The sequence below is a fragment of the Sparus aurata genome, chromosome 15 (assembly GCF_900880675.1).
Source record: "Sparus aurata chromosome 15, fSpaAur1.1, whole genome shotgun sequence".
In the NCBI taxonomy this organism is placed as follows: Eukaryota; Metazoa; Chordata; class Actinopteri; order Spariformes; family Sparidae; genus Sparus; species Sparus aurata.
Window position 1 is genome coordinate 24,790,895 of NC_044201.1, and position 20,800 is coordinate 24,811,694.

Consider the following 20,800-nt stretch of genomic DNA (forward strand, 5'->3'; position numbering starts at 1 on the left):
CATATCATCAGACACGATCCGGTGACACGAAATTGTTTGCTCTTCCCTGACTGCGCAAAATTAGACACAATAACACATGTTGTCAGTGGATATATGACAGTAATGGAACAGTGATTAGTTTCATTATTACATTTGGCTGATTTTCTCTGATTGCAACTCGTCACCAACAGATTTTAATCAACCAACAGCGGAGGCCAAAGCAGAACACTCAGAGAGGTGCCGAGGTGAGACAGAATGGATCCATCATACAGTTCTCATGTCTGGGGAGATTGGAAAGCAGAGGGCAAAATAATCACGTTTTCTCTCAAATACAGAATGAAGGAACCAAATGAATCACCTGCTGAGGTGCAGCGCTGTTTGTGAGGATGTTTGCCTGCAAAATTAAATATTGATTTTTTCCTCTTTGTTGCTCTCTTGATCTCTCATGCCTTTCGTACATCGGCTTTCCCTCACCAGCCTCTCATTCCGTCCCCCTTACTTTATTTTCACCGCACCACCTCGTGCACATGAACTCTTTCATTTGCCATCAATATTTACTGAGCATGCAAAACATTGAGGGGTTATTCCTGTAAACAAGCCACAAACCCCTCCAGACTACTCATTCCTTAATTTGCTTTCTTCACACGGCAGCCATATTTGATTTATACCACATTCCAGGTGGGTCGCCCTACTTCGGAGAAACCAAACTGAGGCAAACTCAAGCGTTTTTTTTTTTTTTGACAAAATCATTATGCTTGAGATCCCCGGAGGGCTGAGAGTCTGCACATTTCCCTACAAACACAGAATGGCTGATTTTAGTGATTTCAGTTCCTCCTCTCTGGTTGCGAATCACTAAAACTTGTGATTTATTAACTACTCTGTGGCAAAACCTGCAAACTTTCACCCCTTTAAGACCTTTAACATGAAATGATTGTATGTTGTTTTTTTTATTTTTTTATTTGAACACAAGAACAAAAGATTGGTTCAAACCAGGTGGTCTCTTGGAAGAAGAAAAATCTACAGACTCAGTATTACATCATGACAATGCAGTGCTTATGGTCATGTTAGGTTAAGGTACAAAAACCACTTGGTCAGGGTTATCAAAAGATCATGTTTCACCACAAACATGGGAAATGCTCTGGAACTGTCTACTTAAGAAGACCCAGCAGTGTCATGCTTACAAAGAGCCTGTCAGAAAATTACCAGACAGGCCAAAATTCAAGCTGGTGATTATGAATCTTACTTTTGTTTCATGTTAGGCGGCGACCTCTCGCAGCTTTAGAGGGGGAAGAGAGGAGGAGGAGTATAAAGAGTGCCAACCTTGTATAGCAAGGCAGTTCAGGATGGTAGATGGATTAAACAAAGACAGGATTTTGATTCAGGGGACCACAATTTGTTTACAGTATCAGACCAAAAGGTAACAGTAAGTTCTTGTCACTTACTAATGTAGTAATGTAACATACATAACAGTATTTTTCATGCCTTCATCTAACAAAGTACATTTTTTACCAGACGCAACCAAGTAGTTTTGTTACCTAATCCTAACCAAACTGGACGGTGTGTACGGTATGTTGCTGTTGGGTTGGTTGATGATATGTCGTTTCTGACAGGTTGTTCTTTAAATGTGTTGGTTACAAATGTTGAAACACAGTCTCAAACTTTGGTCACTGACTCTGCTGCCTTCTCGCCTTTCACTCCACCACCATCCCCTCCAACCACCTATATGAAAGTCAGGTCATAAACATAAAATGTTAATGTGAAATGACACGCATAGGAGAAATGTCAATATTGGTGTTGCACGTACGGAATTGTAAACAAATCAGTGGGTTGCAGAAAAACATAAACTGCAAATGTTCTAATCTGGCGACTGGGCTGCTTTCCAGTGTGCATGGTGTAAGAGTGCATATGGTCTTTTCAGCATCCTTCTCCATTTAATTTTCATCTATCTAGCTTCTTTTCACTCCGGCCTCCTGTTTCAATCACTCGACTACTGCTTTCCACCTTCCAGATAACTTGAACTCTATTTTCCGTTGTTCTATATCTTCTATTTCTCTTGTATCCTCTTGACCTTCATACTGCATTTCTACCACAGCGGTGCAATATTTGTCTACAAGATCCATCTATAAGTGATTACGCTGTCTGCAGGCCAGCACGTTCGGAGGGGGAACTGGCTGGCCATTCTTTCATCTATAAATGCATGAGCAGCCTGTCAGGTGTGTGTGTGTGTGTGTGTGTGTGTGTGTGTGTGTGTGTGTGAGAGAGAGAGAGTGTTTGTGTGTGAGAGAGAGAAAAAGAGAGCAGTAAATCAAAGTACTGTGTGTTAAGCTCCTGTGTCTCAAGCATGCTTCCTCCAGACACACCCTCACTCTCTCTCTCACTCTCTCTCACACACACACACACACACACACACACACACACACACACAGAGTTACATTCAGAACTGCAGAGTTACACATATACACACACATATTGACACACACACACTGCTGCTGCCTTACTGTCTTGACAGCCATCAAATGGAAGGCAAGTGTATCTCAGTAAATACATATATGTAAAGAGCCTATTTTAATCTATCAGGCGAGTGTGACAGGCCTATTTCCTGCGAGTCGAATATGCTGATGGTTTAGAGGAATTCAAAGCAGGCTCGATTTGTCACATCCACACTGGTCCAGCCTACGTTACTAACTACTTCACTATAGCGAAGGCAAGCAGGGCTTCAGCAATGTGAACATTACCCTTCATGCTTATTTTCTTCAGCATCGCCTATTTCTCCACTCTGACTGTTACATTTAAGCTTTCACTGAATTGGAAAACTTAAAAAAAAGACAGACATGTAACAGATAGCGTTTTGCGGAACTGCTATGTTTTTGCAATACAGTAGTGTAATGATAATGTAATTTCGTAGGCTAACCCAGAAATTAGCATCGCTCTGGTTCCTTCAACAATAAGCCCATGGGGTTTTTGAATTCGATTTGGAATTTCGCCAAAAATAAGCTCCGCGGCAACCACAGGTTTATGATACTTGGGCACTTAAAATTGAATTGAGTTGAATTGGGCATGCGGGCATTTAATCAAAAACCAGTTGACTCTGAGACAAGATAACTGAATGTACAAAAATGTTTTCCAGGTTTTATGACTACAAACTACACCACACTATAGGACCTCAATGAAAATATTAGAGTGTAAACAGATTTTGGTCTCATATAAGAAGATTGTAAAACAAAAGTGGGCAGCGATTCATGAGGAGCCACTGAGGGTACGAGAGGGTACGACAGAGAAGATGATCCACACAGCGCGCAGCTTGAGGGAAACAAAACACAAAAGTTAATGAATTGAAAAAAAGTTGTGAGAAGAATAAAAAACTAAAGAAAGGAACTGAAAGGTTCTCCATTGAGACGTGTATTGGTAAGCTGTCCTCATCCCCAGTGTTCAGTCACGCCCAAACAGTTGTCACTCATATTGAGGAGCTGTCACCTCGTCTGCGGTCGATGTAAGCGACGTCTGAGAAGTCTCCCTAAAGTGCAGACGCAGAATACAGAGCACGTCCTACCTCTGCTTGAAAACGTGTGCTTTTTTTAACATGTATTTTCCTCCAGTGGTTCGCTGACCATGAATGTGCTTCATTCGGCTTCCACGGCGTTACACACATGTTCACAACTGAAAAGCTGCCAAAACAAACTTCTTGCCAAGCAATCAGATCCAGATTGAGTGACGAAGTTATCTTCATGAATTGAAGAGTGCAGCACTGCATGAAAACATCCCCTCTCTCATTTCAGACATGAGCTCATCTGGCAAACAAGTAGAACCATTAGGAATAATTTGAACATCGTGTTTCTTCAATTTAGCCCACAATCACCACAGCAAAAGGTAAAATGAATCAAGTCGTGATAACTTTCAGGCCCCGAGGGTCAAAACACAACAACATTTCAGATAACGCAACATTCCAGATCAAGGTCAAATGTTGTGTTTGCTGACATGTTGTTGTATTTTGTGAAATATTGTTACATTTTCCCAGATGTTTTTTTTGTTTTGTGAAATGTTAAGCTTGAATTATTGTGTTTTGAACCTCAGGGCCACAATACGGAGGAGTTAAATTCAATCTCTCTCCTTCAAATCCATATATCAGATACTCAAATCATAGTCCTGCACCACCCTTGCATTTCTTTCTCAACAACAGGGCTGATTTCATTCTGATCTCCTGGGACTCCTGCCTGTATGTTGATTTAATGGGGTACTTGAGGTTGGATGCTACATTTTTCAAGAACAACATTCGTTTTTATTAACACACTCTGTGTGCCTGATGAATATCCGTCCCCTCATTCCCATTTTTCTTTCTGTAGTAAATTTGATAAGAAATGTTGAACACATCCCTCGATTTATATTTTAAAGACTTCGGAGAAATCCTTCCGAGCCATAGAAGATGCTACACAGCAGTTTTTACACGATGTCGAGTGTATAATGGAGATGATTATATCTGCAGCACAGAACTCAACATGCAGATTTTAGGACAAACTTGACATTTTTTATTGAATAAACTGGTTTCTCCTGTACACAATTTGAAGCCTCTTCATAACTGGACTAATCACCATACAGGAAACACTCCACCTCGCACAGTGGTAACATCTGTAATATTGTCGTCTGAATGTAGGAACTTAATTTCTGGACTTGGCTGAGCGTCCTCACCTTAACCAGCCTTCACCATCTGCTTCTGTTGACCTTTTTGTGCTCAGCAGCCAGCGAACTGTTCGGTGGAAATTTCAAGCCTCTTTCCTCCTGATTTATTTTGTGTTAATACAACATTGTAAGCATTACATGAGCTCATGCTGTCTTAATGAAGTAATCAGCGCAAACCAACACTTAATTATAGCCAGCGGCTTCTTAATAAAACTGGTTTGGCTATTGACTTTTCAGCCTTGCTTGTTAAACTTAGATCCAAATACAGTTTCTGCCTCCGTCCTCAAATGTATCCATCAATCAAAAAAGAGCTGCGAGACGAATGGACAGGCAGACAGATAGATTGCCTCACTTAACCTCTCTGCTGTTCCACTCCTCCACAAACATGGTCAGAACCTCCTGTCACATCTCGGTGCACAACATCTTTTCGTCTTATTACTCACTTTTACATCTGGTTTCCTCTCTCTATCCCCTCCCTCTCGCTTTGTCTCCGCCTCGCTCTCTGTCAGGACATTATGAAGTTGAAATAAAAGCCCCATCGGAGCCGCCTCGGAGGATGCACATTGCCTCTGTCTCCGAGGCCAAATATATAAAAAGACAGACAGATAGAGACAAGCAATGTCCCGTGTCGTCAAAAATTGCATTTCCCTCCAACCTCCCCTCAGTCCTGTGTTCCTCTTTGCTTCATCTATCAACAGTGTCAAATGTGATTCAACTCCCCAAAGTGTGCAGCATCACAGAGAACAGTGTCGTCAGTGTGTTTCAGGGTGAAAATGTCCAAAATGGCCAAAGTACCATAAATGTGTACGACTATGACTCGGGGTGTTGGTGCAGAAAGTGATGGACAGCTTAAACTTCTTCATACACAGTAAAGGGACAACAGGGCCTTACTTCCAAAACAAAAGGGAAAACCACAACTGCTTTCTAAAACAGTAGAACAAACATGTCACCTTAGAAAAGAAATGCCACACAAAAGACTTTGGGGAAAGAGAAAGCTATCGAGCCTGGCTGACATTCCAGTACTGGATTTTGGAGGCTCATATTGAACATATTGGCAGATATTCATATTTACACAAAATATTTACATAAACACACATTTTTTAATAGTGATCCCTCAAACAACTGTGAATGAGATACGTAGCTAACAGAGTTTAACAATAAACTTTATTGTCCAAAATGACATTGGAGATAGATTAATAATCATTACCAACCTCAAGTGTCTTTTCTGCATGATGATAAATACAGAATGATTGATAATCATATTGGCACATATTGGATTACATATACTTGTTACAGGTAGCTCTGAAATAAGCCATTATAGGCCTAATTATATAATTGTCAGACTTTGAAATCTGAAGATAAACTCATTGTGCAGAATCGACTGCATCCCACTCAACACTTATTTCAGTATTATTGGTATGTTCTAGCTTTTCCTTTTTTTCTTTTTTTAGCTCCGTGTGATTTCCTATGTCCATCAGTAATAAGTGAAACTGTGAGTGGATAAATGTGGCTTTTTCTCTGTTGTCCAATCACAAGCAGGTAGCAAAATTGAACCATCAGTGACAAAAAAAGAAAGATGGCTGAGCAGACGAACATGTGGGAACCAAACCTCATATTTTCTATTTTAAAATGTTTTGTGTGGGCACGTGTATGTCTACAGAAATGTACAGTCTTGTATGCTATATTGCCTGCATGTCTCATATGATACAGTGTGTGTAAAAGAGAGATAAAGACAGAAACACATCTGTCAGCTGGGAACTGTGTTATCGCATGTGATATCAAATTGTGCCAACCGATCGAGTGTGTGGCGCCTGCTGCAGGGGTCAAGTGTATGAATGTGAGCGTCTATGGGACAGAGAGTGGCTCATTTCCTCGTCCACTCAGGCGACATATTTTTCATCTACTTTTCAATGAAACTCTGACACAGACATGACTCATATTTCATGTAATTTTCAGTGTCAAAGTGACTCTGTGTGTGTGTGTGTGTGTGTGTGTGTGTCGTCAGCTCTTTCCATCCCCTATGTTATATGTGTCACCCTCCATAATATGCCTGCAGAGGCACTTTACAATAACGCTAATGTGCACAATACCAAATGTCAGAGAGAAAGGTCACCATGTTGCTCAGCACTCCAGCTCCATGCAGGGAGGAGAACTCTTCAGCTGAGGCTGATTGAACTCAATTTCAGGAGGTGGGAAACAAACCCAACCGCCAGAATTAATGTTGGTGATGTGCATTTCTGCAAACTATGGATATGTTGCAGCTTCACAATGTTCTTCTTTATGCTGTGACAATGCTGTGTTTATGATCCAGTTAGGTTTAGGCACAAATCTCACTTAGTCATGGTTGGGAAACATTGTTTTTTAGCTTGAAATACCTGTTTTGGTCACCACGAACACAGTAGGAGATGTCCTAATGTCGCCACAAACACTGCTGGTAATTGTCACCGGGGCTTTTTAAAAATATCTAGTGTTTTAACGTTTACAAATGATGAAACGCAGTCTTGTACTGTGGTCACTTGCTTGGCAGCCATCTCATCTATAACCCCAGATTCAGATATTAAAGTAATGTCTTAAACATGTGTAGGTTGACGACTCAAAGACCATCATTTCTTCTAGATTTACATACACCTGGTTCTTTTTTATAAACCCAAACCAAGTGAGGAAGATGGAAAATGTGCACCAGCAGAGTTTGTAAATACAAGTATATAAATCCACCTATGATGGCAAATGAAAAACCTTTTACATCCCCTACACAACATATTATCTGTTATTGGTGCTTGGACAATCAACTCTTTTAGTGCCTTATTGATGAGCACTGAAGACGCACACAGACACCCAAAGCTGGTCGTGTTTCTGTTTTCCTCCGTTGAACTGAGTGACTTGGTGTAAATTACTAAAAGCAGAGGGCTCGAACACACACAGCTTGTGAGAAAGAAAGAGAGGGAGAGGCAGGCGGCCTGTGACAGAACGGGAAGGTCACAGGATCGATCCCCACTTTAAAAACCCTAACCCTCAATGATGAAGAAATGTGAAAGATGCGAGACACACGCCCAGACGCACGCACTAGACAATTTATTCATGTCAACATAGAAAAAGAACATTACAAGTACACATAATTGTTGGAGGTGCAGTACATTCACAAGATCATAGAAAAGTTCTTCACAATACAAAACACACAGCAGTCCTTGGGGAAACGCATCTCTGCGTACATGACAGCTACCGATATTCACAGAGATGCGGTAGTTTGCAAGTCATTTAGCCCCATTTGTGGCATCCCAAGCAGTTGAAGCCTGCTAACGAACAACCTGTTTGTCCTTGGCTGTCAAATATAAATCAAGAAGTTTGTACCTATTACCAGTGGAGTGTTTTCATCTAGGCTGGAGTCAAAGGTACCATGGATAATTAAACTTATTGAACACCAAATCAGCAGAGCTCTGTCGGTGCCTGTTCTTCGATAATACCAGAGGAAGACAATATACAGCCACAAAGTGTCTTGAAGACACACCTTCAAGCAGTAACGTAATGAAATCCCTGCTGCGCTGAGCTAACGACCCGAGTCAAACTGAGTTAAAAAGCCCCAAATAGCTGCTTTTTATCAAACAAAACTTGGTGAGAACAAATCATGTTCCCGGTATGATATAAAGAGCTAATTATCTTGTCTTGTGTTTTCCCCCCTTTACTCTGGAAATAGACATTTTATAAAAGCCACAATAAAAACAGCCACAATGTTAACTGTGGGTGTCAAGTGAATGAGAATAATATGACTACTTGAATGTGATCAGGAGTGTGACCAGTTTACTGTCCATCCTGCTGGTTGTTCGGTTCATGCAACAAAATTACTTTTATTATTGTTTTCCTTTAATCTTGTTCATAAAGTAAACATAATGTAAAATATGTGGGGTTTTATTTTTATATGTCTACCAGTTTGCCACCGCCCAGTGCTGTTGGTGAGTAATATGGATTTTTGTGGTTCAGTAAATCGATGTTGAATTTGCATGCACATTATGTGGATCCTACAGGAACTCGAGCTCATCTCAATTTAAGCGAGATACTGCACAGCGTGTTGAATAATCTTTCTTAAATTCATCCAGCCTGATTCATCCGGTCTTCACATCATGATGACAGCTGCAGCTATTTTGGATCTAGCGTCGAAGGAACATATGCGCGTGTTACGGGTGTCATTCATGCCCAGTTAGACGAGGATGCTTTTTTTTTTTTCAGGGGGAGTAACTGTCCAGTTAAGGCTGCAGCGATGCCTATGAGGATAACAGACAGCCGCATTGCTATATTTGCCTCAGGGTGGTTTTATTTTTCATACAACTGATACTCATAAAAAATGGGTGCACAGGCATTTTTCACATAAAATTTCCCATCAGCGATGCTCCATCGTAACTCCAGACATAAAACGCGTGATGTGTGGCCTCTCCAGAGAGCTCTGCTGCAAGTTTTCTTCCAGGTTTACTTTTTCTGATGTATTTATGTATTTTTGTAGAAAACCTTTCAAACAATTCTGTGAAAATGGGTGAAACTTATAACGTTTTGTACGACATTACCTGTAATTGCAGTTAGATTGGCGATGTGCTGCTCACAAACATTACCGTGATGAAAGGCATCAAATCAGAAAAATGTGTTTAGTGACTCTTAAACCCTTTCAGGCTCTTTACTCCTTCTACCCGCAGCTCCTCGCAGGGATTGAAAACAAAAGCGGCCGGTCTCCCATGACGAATTTAAACTCGTTACCAAAGATTCTGAGACGAATAACAGAGGTTTGCTCAGCAGATCCATATTTGTTTGGAACATGATCCTCCAAGGAGACGAAACTTTTCACACTGTTCCACTGAAACTTCTGTGAAGAAGTTGTGCTGCACTTGTTTTGACTCTTGATTGAGGAGTAGAAGCAGCTTGGGACGTTCCCCTCCCAGCCAATCATGGAGTGACCACGCCCTTTTGTGAAGGTTTAAAAGAGGTGTAGCATGACACCCATTCTGAATTTGTCCCTGAATTGATCCCTTACTTATTGATAACCTTGTCACCTTAGATTGCCAGCCAGAAACTTTGTGTTGGAGGACATTTCAGTTTGATTAAAGATGAAGCTTTTGTTAATTGTTCTATTGTCCAAGTAGCTGACATTGGGCATCCCCTCTAGATTTACATGGTTTTTGTCTGTTGGGCTGCCTTGTAATCATGTTACTGCCAGAACCGCCACAAAGACAAGTATGGAGCATGAGCCAGGACGTGGTTAGCCTAGCTTAGCATAAAGACTGTCCAAAAAAAGCCTATTAAAACATGTTAACATTTAAGACTAAGATCCCTACACAAACAGAAATGTACAAATGACAGTTTGTGGTTTTATAGAGAGTAATGTGGCATGTAGCTATTTCATGGTAAATAAATCAAGTGTTTTATAGTTGCTCTGAAAAGCCACACTGGAATGAGGAGTGAAAAGCCGGCCAACATGGAAACAGAGTTATTTAAATGTGGGGATGAAAGCAGACATTTTCAGTCGGCCTCTCCTGGAGGGTACTTCAGGGTGTTTTACGTGGTTGCTCTCATGAAAAGTAAGAAAAGTATTGTACAGAAAGAAAAATAGGAGAGGAAAAACCTCCACACAGCTGGATGTTGAGGTGTAAAGTGGGTGAACACAACTCCACCGATCTAACAAGCTGAACACTGACCCCGAAGTCTTGTCAGGTGGCAACCTGCGAAGTCTCCTGCTGAAACTTAAACCTCACAGTTTATTGTGTTGAATGTATGCACCTTCTTCATCAAGACAAATTCCTCTTTGGTGTAAAATCCTTCTTGGTAATAAATCTGTTTCTGATCCTGATTGTTCATCCAAAAATATGAACAGTTTATTAAAAATCAAAAGAATTGATCTTTTAGTCTAATTTCCAGAAATCTACTTTTCTCACAAACAGCTCCTTACACGTCGTCCATACACGAATCAGATTAAAGGAACAGTTGATCCAAAACAGAAAACTCAGTCAGTATCTTCTCCGACTTAATCTAAGTCTCTGTAAGCGCCAAGATCTCACATTGATTTTGAAAGACATTACTTACACTGTTTTTCAAACTGAAATTTTCACACTAGCTGATATGGTAAAATCGTTAGCACGCAGCCCATCTGAAGTGGGTGTGCAAGAACTTCAGAGACTTATAGGGCATTTTAATTAATAGTTGTTGTTGTCTTCATTGGTGGGGCAAGGTGAGGGGTGGTGGTTGGTCAGCTTCTTCAGTTGTTTAGAGGAAATCTACAACACTTTTGCTGTGAAGCTCCATAAGTGTTTTGTGGACTTTAATACTTCATCTTACTTTCCGACAGGATACAAGATAATGACAGAATATTTATTTATGGCTGAACTGTTCCTTAAATTTCTTTCTACACATGTTCTCTCTAGGAAGAGAGCTGATAAGTGTCGTTCTACAAAGTGAGACAGTGAATTTGTTTTCAGTACGACGTTTAAGAGAAGAGTAAGAGAGTTCAAGTAGGTGTGTGTGTGGTCCCTCGTTGAGATGGAAACCTCATTATGTTTCTCCTGTTTCGTGGATGCACCACTGGGTCTCTGTACACTTTGAATGCTGAATTGTCAGCCTTAAAGATTCTCACAGACCAAGTCTGACTTTATTCTGCTTTAACAAGGGGCTGGTGAGGTGTGTGGTTGAATTAGTGGCCTCTTCCCCTCTTGTGCAGCTCAAATTAGGACACATTCTTGTCCTCCACTTAATTCAAACCCAGACGCAGCAACTTTACTGTGAGCGGAGAGATTTGTTCAGAGGCTAAACTGTCTGTTTATTATCTCACTTTCACCTCCTGACTGTAGTCGTTAACAAGCAGGATGTGTTTAATCATTTTCTCGCAACCAAAGTAAGTCAAGAAGAAATTGTGATGAGAAATTAGCAATAATCTCAATAATGACATTACATTAAGTGTCTGAATGAACTGGCAGTGTGAGTGTTTTTTGTAATCATTGAGTCCTGCAGTTTGACGACACCCTGGTGGGTTTAACCAGAGATTAATTTGCTTAATTCATTCATCAGCAGGACATTTTCTCTGCTCTCTCAGGTGTTATTTATGAAAGGTAATAATACAGCAGACAAAAACCTCCAAACAGAATTAGCTTAATTAATCGATTTTCTTTTATTCGTTTACTGAACGATGATTAAGTTCATACTTAGCAGAAGAGAATAATGAGAAGTGGAGCTGATGTTTACTTTTCTCCTGGAAGAAAAAGCTAATTAAAGAGTCGGATAGTTTGAAACACAAATTGTGATATGTCCGTCAGTCTTTTTCTGATATTTAGGCAGGTTGCTTTTCATGCATACTGAGGGATTTGCTGATTTTTGGAGATGTTCCTTCCTGTCACCTCCACTTTTATTCATACATCCTTATTAAGAGTGACTTATTTTTCCAGTGTTGGGGTGCTAACACATTAATCGTTAGTTAAAATGAAAAGTAATTCATGAATTTACTTATTTATTCCCAGTAGAAGGTTGCTCATCACACTACTTGTTGCATTGCTTTTACGTTACATGAGATGAATTGTCACATAATTGCTAAATAATAATATAAAGTTAAATGTTGTGCTATATGCGCACATATCAGCCTTGTCCTTAAAGTTCTTATTATTGCAGAATTTTTTAGCAGTGAAACAAAAAATAATGTGTCTGAGTGAAAAACAAACTGAATCACGAGAATGTGAATCAGCCCACGGTCTCCAGTGGTGTATTTATTATCGATTTTTGTTCTTCGTATGGCTCCCTGCACGCTCCCCATGACATAATCTCAACAGGTTAGGGCGTGAGTCAGCGCAGCATGAGTCAGAAGTGTTACAGTGAGTCACATTTCTGGCCTGTTTCTCTGAGGTATGCTGAGCTCCAACACAGCAAATAAATGCAATTTAGATAACTGTGGCTTCATTAAGGAGACACGCCAGCGACGTCGGGTTCTTTTTAATAACTCCATTAGTCAATTTTACCTTAATGTGACTCGGAAAACAAAGGAAAATATTCTGTGTAAACATCGGCTGTCTGTCGGCCCTGTTTGCTTATTTTATTATTGTTGGTGATTTGTGAAATTTAATTAAATGTTGAAGAGACATGAAGGATTTTTCACTGTGGGAGGTAAAAAAAAATCACACGCATGATATTTTTGCTAAAGAGCAAACAGTCATAAGAGCTGCTCCTGCTGTGTGTGTGTGTGTGTGTGTGTGTGAGATGTCTTCAAATGTACCCCACTGTGAGTACAGTACGTTCACGTCTGCACGCTTATTTTAATTCATCTCTGGGGTATGATTAATTCCACATGTGTTCTGTGTGTGTGTGTTTTCGAGTCGTGCTGTTTCTCAGCGAGGGGTCGTCACTGTTTGATATTTTGAAAATGGAGCTGGAGAAAGTAAACACACACACACACACACACACACACACACACACACACACACACACTAAGACTGCATCATCACAGTGTGTTCCTACACACATCTGGCCAATTATCAGTGGGAAACTTCCCATCTGTCCGCTGTCAAAACAACAGGCATCACAGGTCTTCACACACATACTGTACAAGAACCTGCACAGGTACAGAGACCACACAAACACACACACACACACACACACACACACACACACATACGCAGAAACTCCACCATAGAGAGAAAGGTATTCATGAACTTGTGATGAAATAATGATTTCACCTTCCATCAGCAAAACTTGAAAGGCTTTGTTCTTATACACACACACACACACACACGCAGAGAGGGGTGACATGAACCTTGCTTTGACAGCTCAGTGACACTCTGAAAAACAATTCAGTTTCATCATCAGGACTTAGAGGGATACATTTGAATTTTTCACTGATGAGCTGGAACCGTATTTTAGATCTTTGTGTCACATCCATCATTTAAGAAAAACTTTCTGTAACCGTCAGTCACCTCAATTTCATCTGAATCTGCCCTCTGTCGCCAAAGTGGAACGACATCGAAGAAGGATCACACTTTCTACCTGGTTTCACCTGCATGTTCTGTTTGCAGAGAGAGAACAGCTGGCGCTCGTAAGCTGCACTCGTGAGGTGTTCAATCAGTCATGAGTTATGAAGTCATTAGAGTTTAGCTCTGGGAGAAATAGTCTTCAGCCAAGTTTTTGGCCAGCGTGTAGAGAGAACTTGTCAGCAAACAGACGACATCTGGACATTTCATGCTGATGAGGTTCAACAGTGTGTTTCTCTGTTTTCTCGTCCCTGAATCGATGTGGTTTAAGTTCATCATCAAATTGATTTCCTGCCAAATGGAAAAAAATTCAATCAACATTCAAAGGCACTTTTTATTTCCCAGTTCAGTTCCAGTTGGTGCTCTGCTGATTATAAATATGATTTGTTAATAATGACTGATCAGACCAAGTTAGACCAACATCACGGTCGGGAGATGAAATCATCACGCTCATCGCTCTCATTAACACTTTAGTGTAGCGAGTTTAAGTAGCGAGACAAACTTCTTTTGATGAATATCAGCATCTGATTTGGTCCACAAAGCTGCTAGAATGATTACTCTCTCAATAATTATATGCCTTTGCTGCCTGTTGGCAATCCTTAAGTATGTAGTCCTTTAAAGGTACACTACATAGTTTTACCATAATAAGAAGAGAAAGATCTTTGACAGAATTGTGCGCATGAACACACTGAATAAACAAACTTTATGTTTTCATGACTGAATAAACAAACTGACCCTAAAAGACAACACATTTCATACTATTTTACTTTGCTTATATCAGGTTGACCCTGCCACCTTTCTAGCTTCAGAGTTCTGGGGACCTTTATTTCCCTCTGAGAACAGCTTGGCTGGTTTGTAATAACTAACTGCTACTTCATCATTCAGTTGAAGAACAGTTCAAACAAACGTTTTCTAAGACACCTCCTCTGTGATTAATTTTGGAATTACTGATCATATATTGTGTAAATTATTAACTTTTCACACACCTGGCAACACTGATGGATGCTCTCCTGGAGTGTGAGCAGAGCTGATGAGCAGGTGAGTTGTTATTTCCACTGGTGCATATCGTAATGGTGAATGCACTGTTGTCTCGCTCTAGTTTTGTTTACCAGCAGAATATCAAAATTTAAACCTAAACTCAAAACTTTAACCTAAACTGTTACGTCTTGTCACACAATTTTGTTGTTATTGTTGCCGGTGTCTTTTATATGGTCATCAGTTCTGGTATACATAAGTAGACAGTGTGTGCCGTCGTCCAGAGGAGTCCGATTAGATCAGAGTAGTCTACAATTAAACACGGTGACTGTCTGCAGCCTCAGTTGTAAGTTGAGTCCCACAAAATGTGACAAGAACACATGACTCAAGTCACTGAGGGGAAAAAAAAGGCAAAATCCTTCAGCAGGAGTTTGACTCATCACCACACACACACACACACACACTCAATCTCCACATCTCTCAATAATAACTCACACAGCAGCCTCTAAACTGTGTTTGTATTCTTTCGGGCACACAGACGAGAGGCCAGAGGTTAGTGGGGTCCCTGATGAGAGCTTTCCATTTTCTCTTTACAGCAGTAACAGTGTTTATCAACGGCGAATGCACAACCTTCAGCCTTCTACACAAGTGGGCCTGCAAATGCTGGAGAAAGAATAAAGTGTGCCGAACTTAAGATCCAGTGTGTAAGATTAAAGGGATAGATGGGCATAAATGAAATAAAATAAAAGTGAGACCTGTGTAACTACAGAGGGAGTGTGACTGGAGAGGGTCACACTTTTAAGCTAAAACTACAGACACTACAAACAATCTCAAGCTTATTTTATCAAGTATTTCTGTCTAAAATTGAGTATTTTTCTCAGCACTCCCTACCTCACATTTAATGTTGCCTGGCACAGTGATTTAATGTAGGTAACACTTGTATTCAAAGGCCTGATCACCAGAGTTAATATGTCAAACACTGTAGTCCTTCCTGTTGGGGCTCAGTAAGTAACAGGCATTACGTTGATGTTTCGGTTGTGTCTCTCTTAAGATGCATTAAAGCATCAAACAGAAACAGAGAAACATACTCATGCATGTTCCCACTGACGATTGAATACGTGCCGACATAAGCTTAAGTGAGTTTTAAGAGTGTAATCCTGCGGCGCCGCAGCATTTTCACTCATGTTACCACACTTTGATATTAGAGCTTCAGAGGGAAGCTGAGAAAAACACTGAATGTGTTCAAACAACTAAGACAACTGAGTTTGGAGATTACGATCGTGTCATTGGCAGCGTGAACACTAAAAAGATTTTGGAGATATTTATTTAATTGTATTTTTGCTGCAGCCAAATTCTATCTATCTATCTATCTATCTATCTATCTATCTATCTATCTATCTATCTAATCTAATCTAAGGTCCCACTATTTACTTCATTTACTTTCCTCATTTTCACTCTCTTCTCTTCACATCTTCATTTTCCCCAATTTACTCACCCTTGTATTTTTCATTACTACATTCATCCCTCATTCCTTGGAGTAAATCCCTTTTCAAACCTCACCTGACGGAGAGAGAGGAAGCTATTGAATAATCACAGAATTATTAGGGGAATATTAAAGGCAAGAGTGTGTTTCTCTATGATCCTCTCACTCTTCCAGAACTACTCATTCACTTTTTTTTAGAATTGAGTATTCAAAGTACATACTGTAGTTGAGAGAATATTGCTGATCCAAGACGAAACAGAGAAAAAAAGACAATTACAAATCTGTCTTCTACTTCAGCAGGATGGATAGAAGTGTGGATTTATTAAAACATTGCACGGTGAGGATTCTGATATTTCAGAGCCGTGACTGTGAGAATCACATCATCTTCGCTCGAATATGCTTCTGCTTTTACTTTTAAAGCCTTTTCATACTAACCTTTTCATCCCTCATTTCCATTTGTCGTAATTCTTGTGCTCGGTCCATCCTTCCATCATTCTTCATTCTTCCAAATCCTCATTTTGTAGAAAGTCATTGACTCTTTTTTTTCTTTTTTAAATGACGTCCGTCTCTACTGTGGAGCAGCACGTCTTCTCCCACAAAGCTCTGTGTCACTGTGAATTATGAGACGTCAGAAATCTTTAGGCTTATGAATAGTTCATGATGAGGTGTATGTGTGTTAGTTTGACTGCCATCTGGGGAGAATGTGATGAAAAGGCGGCACGGTCTGTTGAATAATACATGTGGTCTATGACCGTTCATTTACATCAGTGATTACTGAGCAACACGTCAGCGCTTCCTAAGATGACTGGCTGAAATTCACACATTTGCCTTTAACCCTTTGGAGTTTATTGAGAAAAAAAACATCATTCTCTACTGCAGCGACTTGCAGTAATTCTTACATACATTCACACACTGATGGTGGTGGCTGCCATGCAAGGTGCCGACCAGCACTTCAGGAGCAGTTTGGGGTTCAGTATCTTGGTCAAGGACACTTTAACATGCAGACCAGGGGAATCAAACCAGCAACCTTCCACTAACAAGACGCTGGCTCTACCCATGAGCCACAGCTGCACTCAGTCCATGATGCACACAGATATTGTACAAAACATTCTTTATAGCAACACAATAAAAAAAAAAATACATGATCTTTTTGATTAAAGCCTCATAATTATCATTTATAGACATTTTCTTCAGTGTCACAGTAATCCAGTTGATTGTTGTTAATGACGACAGTGAAAACAGGAACGACAGGAATTATGGAAAAGCAAAATGTACTGAATGTAAAGGAATTTAAGACCAAAAAAATCCTGGAATTAAAGAGGATAAAAACTGGGTTTAAAGAAATAAAAACAAAGAGAGCTAGTGTGTTGAGCTCACAAGTGCAAAGAGAAAAATATAATAACTTTATCTTAATAATTTATTTTTGTTATATCCACTTTCCCTCCACCTGCCTTCTGCTTTATTCATGGGTGGATTATTATATGATTGGCCTCTGGGAACAGACGCATCCCACATCCTGTGTGGTGTAAATACCAGTGGTCAGTGTTGTGCTTGTTCACTTCACAAGAGCACATTCAGAGATCAATTCACAACGATTTAAAGTGATTGTTTATTAATTAACATGTCCATAGTTCATAATTTGGGCTTTCAAACAAAGTTGACGGTCCCAAAAATGATCCAGTTCTTATTCATTTCTTCCATTTTTATCTTGCTGCGAGCAAGAAAGTAATATTGACGCATTACTCAAAGGATTCTGGTGAAATTATCACATTTACTGCGTCAAGATATGTGAGTTCTTATATTCAAATATATCATACAACACATTAAACACACTCCATGTCAGAAAATAAAACCATAGTGATAAATTACACGCTGAGTCATTATTCTTGTCTCTACCGCCCCATGATGCCTTGGGTTGAATCTGTCAACCAGAGTGCTGTGCTTCTGACTGAGGGCCACTGGATTAGTGATGAATTAAAACACACTTAAGCTTCTCTGTACCAATTACTTGATATGAAACATTACCCTCTGCCAATGTACTTAGAAGCATTGTTGACTTGATACAACGTTCATGTTAATTAATTGCAATTAATTGGTCCTGTTCAGTTACATTCCTTGGATACATTATTTCAGCACATTCATGTACAGTACAAATCAGTGCACATAAGTACTTAGTTGATTTGACTATTTACATTTTAGGTCACTTTAAACATCTACTCCCCAACATATCAGAAGCAAAGAAAGACCTGAATTCCTCCTCCACCGCTGGTCAACACTAAACCTAAGCTGAACTAAATAAAACACGCTGAATGTTCCACGATGGCTTCTTTACGGGGACAACCTGGAAGTGAATGACCCGTCGCCTCAGGGCCGCCGTGGTCCTGTGCTCCTTCCAAGACTTTGACAAACTTCAGAAAACAGGTCCAATCCTGATGCACTCAGCTGGAAACTGTTGTGTGACCACCAGTAGCTACAGGGAGAGTTTCGTCCAACTGAGAGAAGGTCTGACCACTTCCTCAAAACACAACACAGATATTACATCCATTTCTGCTGCTGTGGGTGGATGAAATTGGTCTCCCTGGTTCCCCTACTGTACAATATATTTAACCCTGCTCTGTTGTTCACCGATCCTGAGAGACTGACATCATAAAATCAGGGTTTGGACTGCAAGAAGAAATATCGTGTCAGAGACGACGTGTCTTGACAGGATATTTCTCTTCGCAGTCTCCAAACACTGTCAGTGCTTTCTTGATTCTGTCTGCGTCTTAACATGAACTTTGTGTTTGTGCGCACTTCTTTGTGTGGGTGTAGGATTTATATATAGATATAGATAGCTGAGGTTGTGTGTGAGCGATAGAGACAGAAAATCAGTGTTCGTCAAAGCTGACAGATTCAGAGTTCATCATTGCTTTGATCCAACTTCCAACAAATTCACTCCCTCACACACACACACACACACACACACACACCTACAGTTTCCTTTGCTGCTTCGATTGACAGCTCCACTGTCAGTTTTTTTCTACACTTATTACAAAATGTAAAAATCACAACCTCATTAACTTTTTGCATCATTTCTCCATTGGTAATCCAGAACAGTCACCAGGATATAATGTTAAAACTTACATTCCTCCAAACCGCTGACATGTCCAAGGTTAACATTTGTCCCAAACGTAGCATAACACGTTCACAATATATTCTTATTAGTTTACTTTCATATCAGGGGACGAGCCACAAGACCGCCAAAGAGCCGAGCACAGATCGAGTCACACCACTGGATATTTTTAAAGGACACCAGTGAACATTTTGATCCGTTTTTGTGGATACCAAAACTGGCTATTTTTACAGGAAGTCAGTGGTTTTCAGTGGTCAGTGGAAAAAAATGAAACCCAAACTGATGTATAGTTGCAATATGAAGAAACATTCAGATTAAAATTAACTCTGGTTTTAGACCATTTTCTTTCTCAAATCTACATTCTCTATAGTTTCCCCTTTTTGCATTGTGTGCAACCATCTCATTAGATTTTCATGATTTATAATACTACTTTTTGGCAGACACAAAAGCTCTACAGCCGACAGAATATATAGAGGCTTCCTTTCCTGCCGAGCTGCAGTTGGGAGGTTTTGACTCAAGTGCCTCATGGGAGTCTTGGCAGTGGCAATTTCAGAGTCCATCCTCCTCCCCGCGTATCATCCATCATCACTGTTGATTCACTTTTCCTCTTCCATTCTTCCTTATTTGTTTTAAGTTAATTTACCTTACATCCTTCCCTCCTCTCCTCATTATCACCCTTCCTCCACTCCTCCTATTCTCTAGGTTCCTTCACTCCTCCCCTCCTTTCATTCTTGGTTTGTTCCAGTCATTGTTATTCTGTGCACCACCAGCTGCATGGCAAGTAATCTGACGGACAAAATGGCTGCCAGGCTGCGTGTACATGTACAGTATGTGTGTGTGTGTGTGTGTCTTCTTAGATGTGTGTAAGTGTGCATGTGACTGTATGTGTGTGTGTGTGTGTGTGTGGTATAGCAGTGTTTTTAGGCGTGGACGTGGCACTGACTGGCTGCAAGAAGGCAATTCCTCTTCTGTCGCTGGAGTCCATTAAGTCTCCACCTTGTCTGCCCACAATGTGTGTGTGTGTGTGTGTGTGTGTGGGCATTTTTGTTTGTGTGTGTTTTCTGACAAATGCACTTTACCATTGCACAGGTAGGAGGGCACTTAGACTGAAGGGTACATTTGTTTGTTTGCTGTGTGCATGTGTGTAAATGTTCTGAGACTGCTTGTGTGTGTGTGTGTGTGTGTGTGTGTGTGTGTGTGTGTGTGTATGTGTGTGTGTGTGTGTGTGTGTGTGTGTGTGGGTGTGTGTGTGTGTGTGTGTGGCTCTTCCTGTGCAGTGAGGTGTGTTTTATGAACTGACAAGTATTTTCTGGGCAGAGTTTGGAAGCCTCTGTTCCCTTCAAAATCACTTCCTGTACAAACAACACGAAATACAAAAGTTTTTTCAGACACCAGCTGTGACAGCCTGAAAACAACGTGTTTAAAGATCCATGTCAGGCAATAAGATATAGCTGCTATAAATGTCAATTAACCTCACGCAGCTAAATGTGAAAGAAAGAAACCTACTTAGTTTGGGGTTTGTGGAAGATGATCTCTAGCTTTTACTCTCATAATATAAAAACAACTTCCCTTCATGCTGGGGGGGAAAAAAATGTG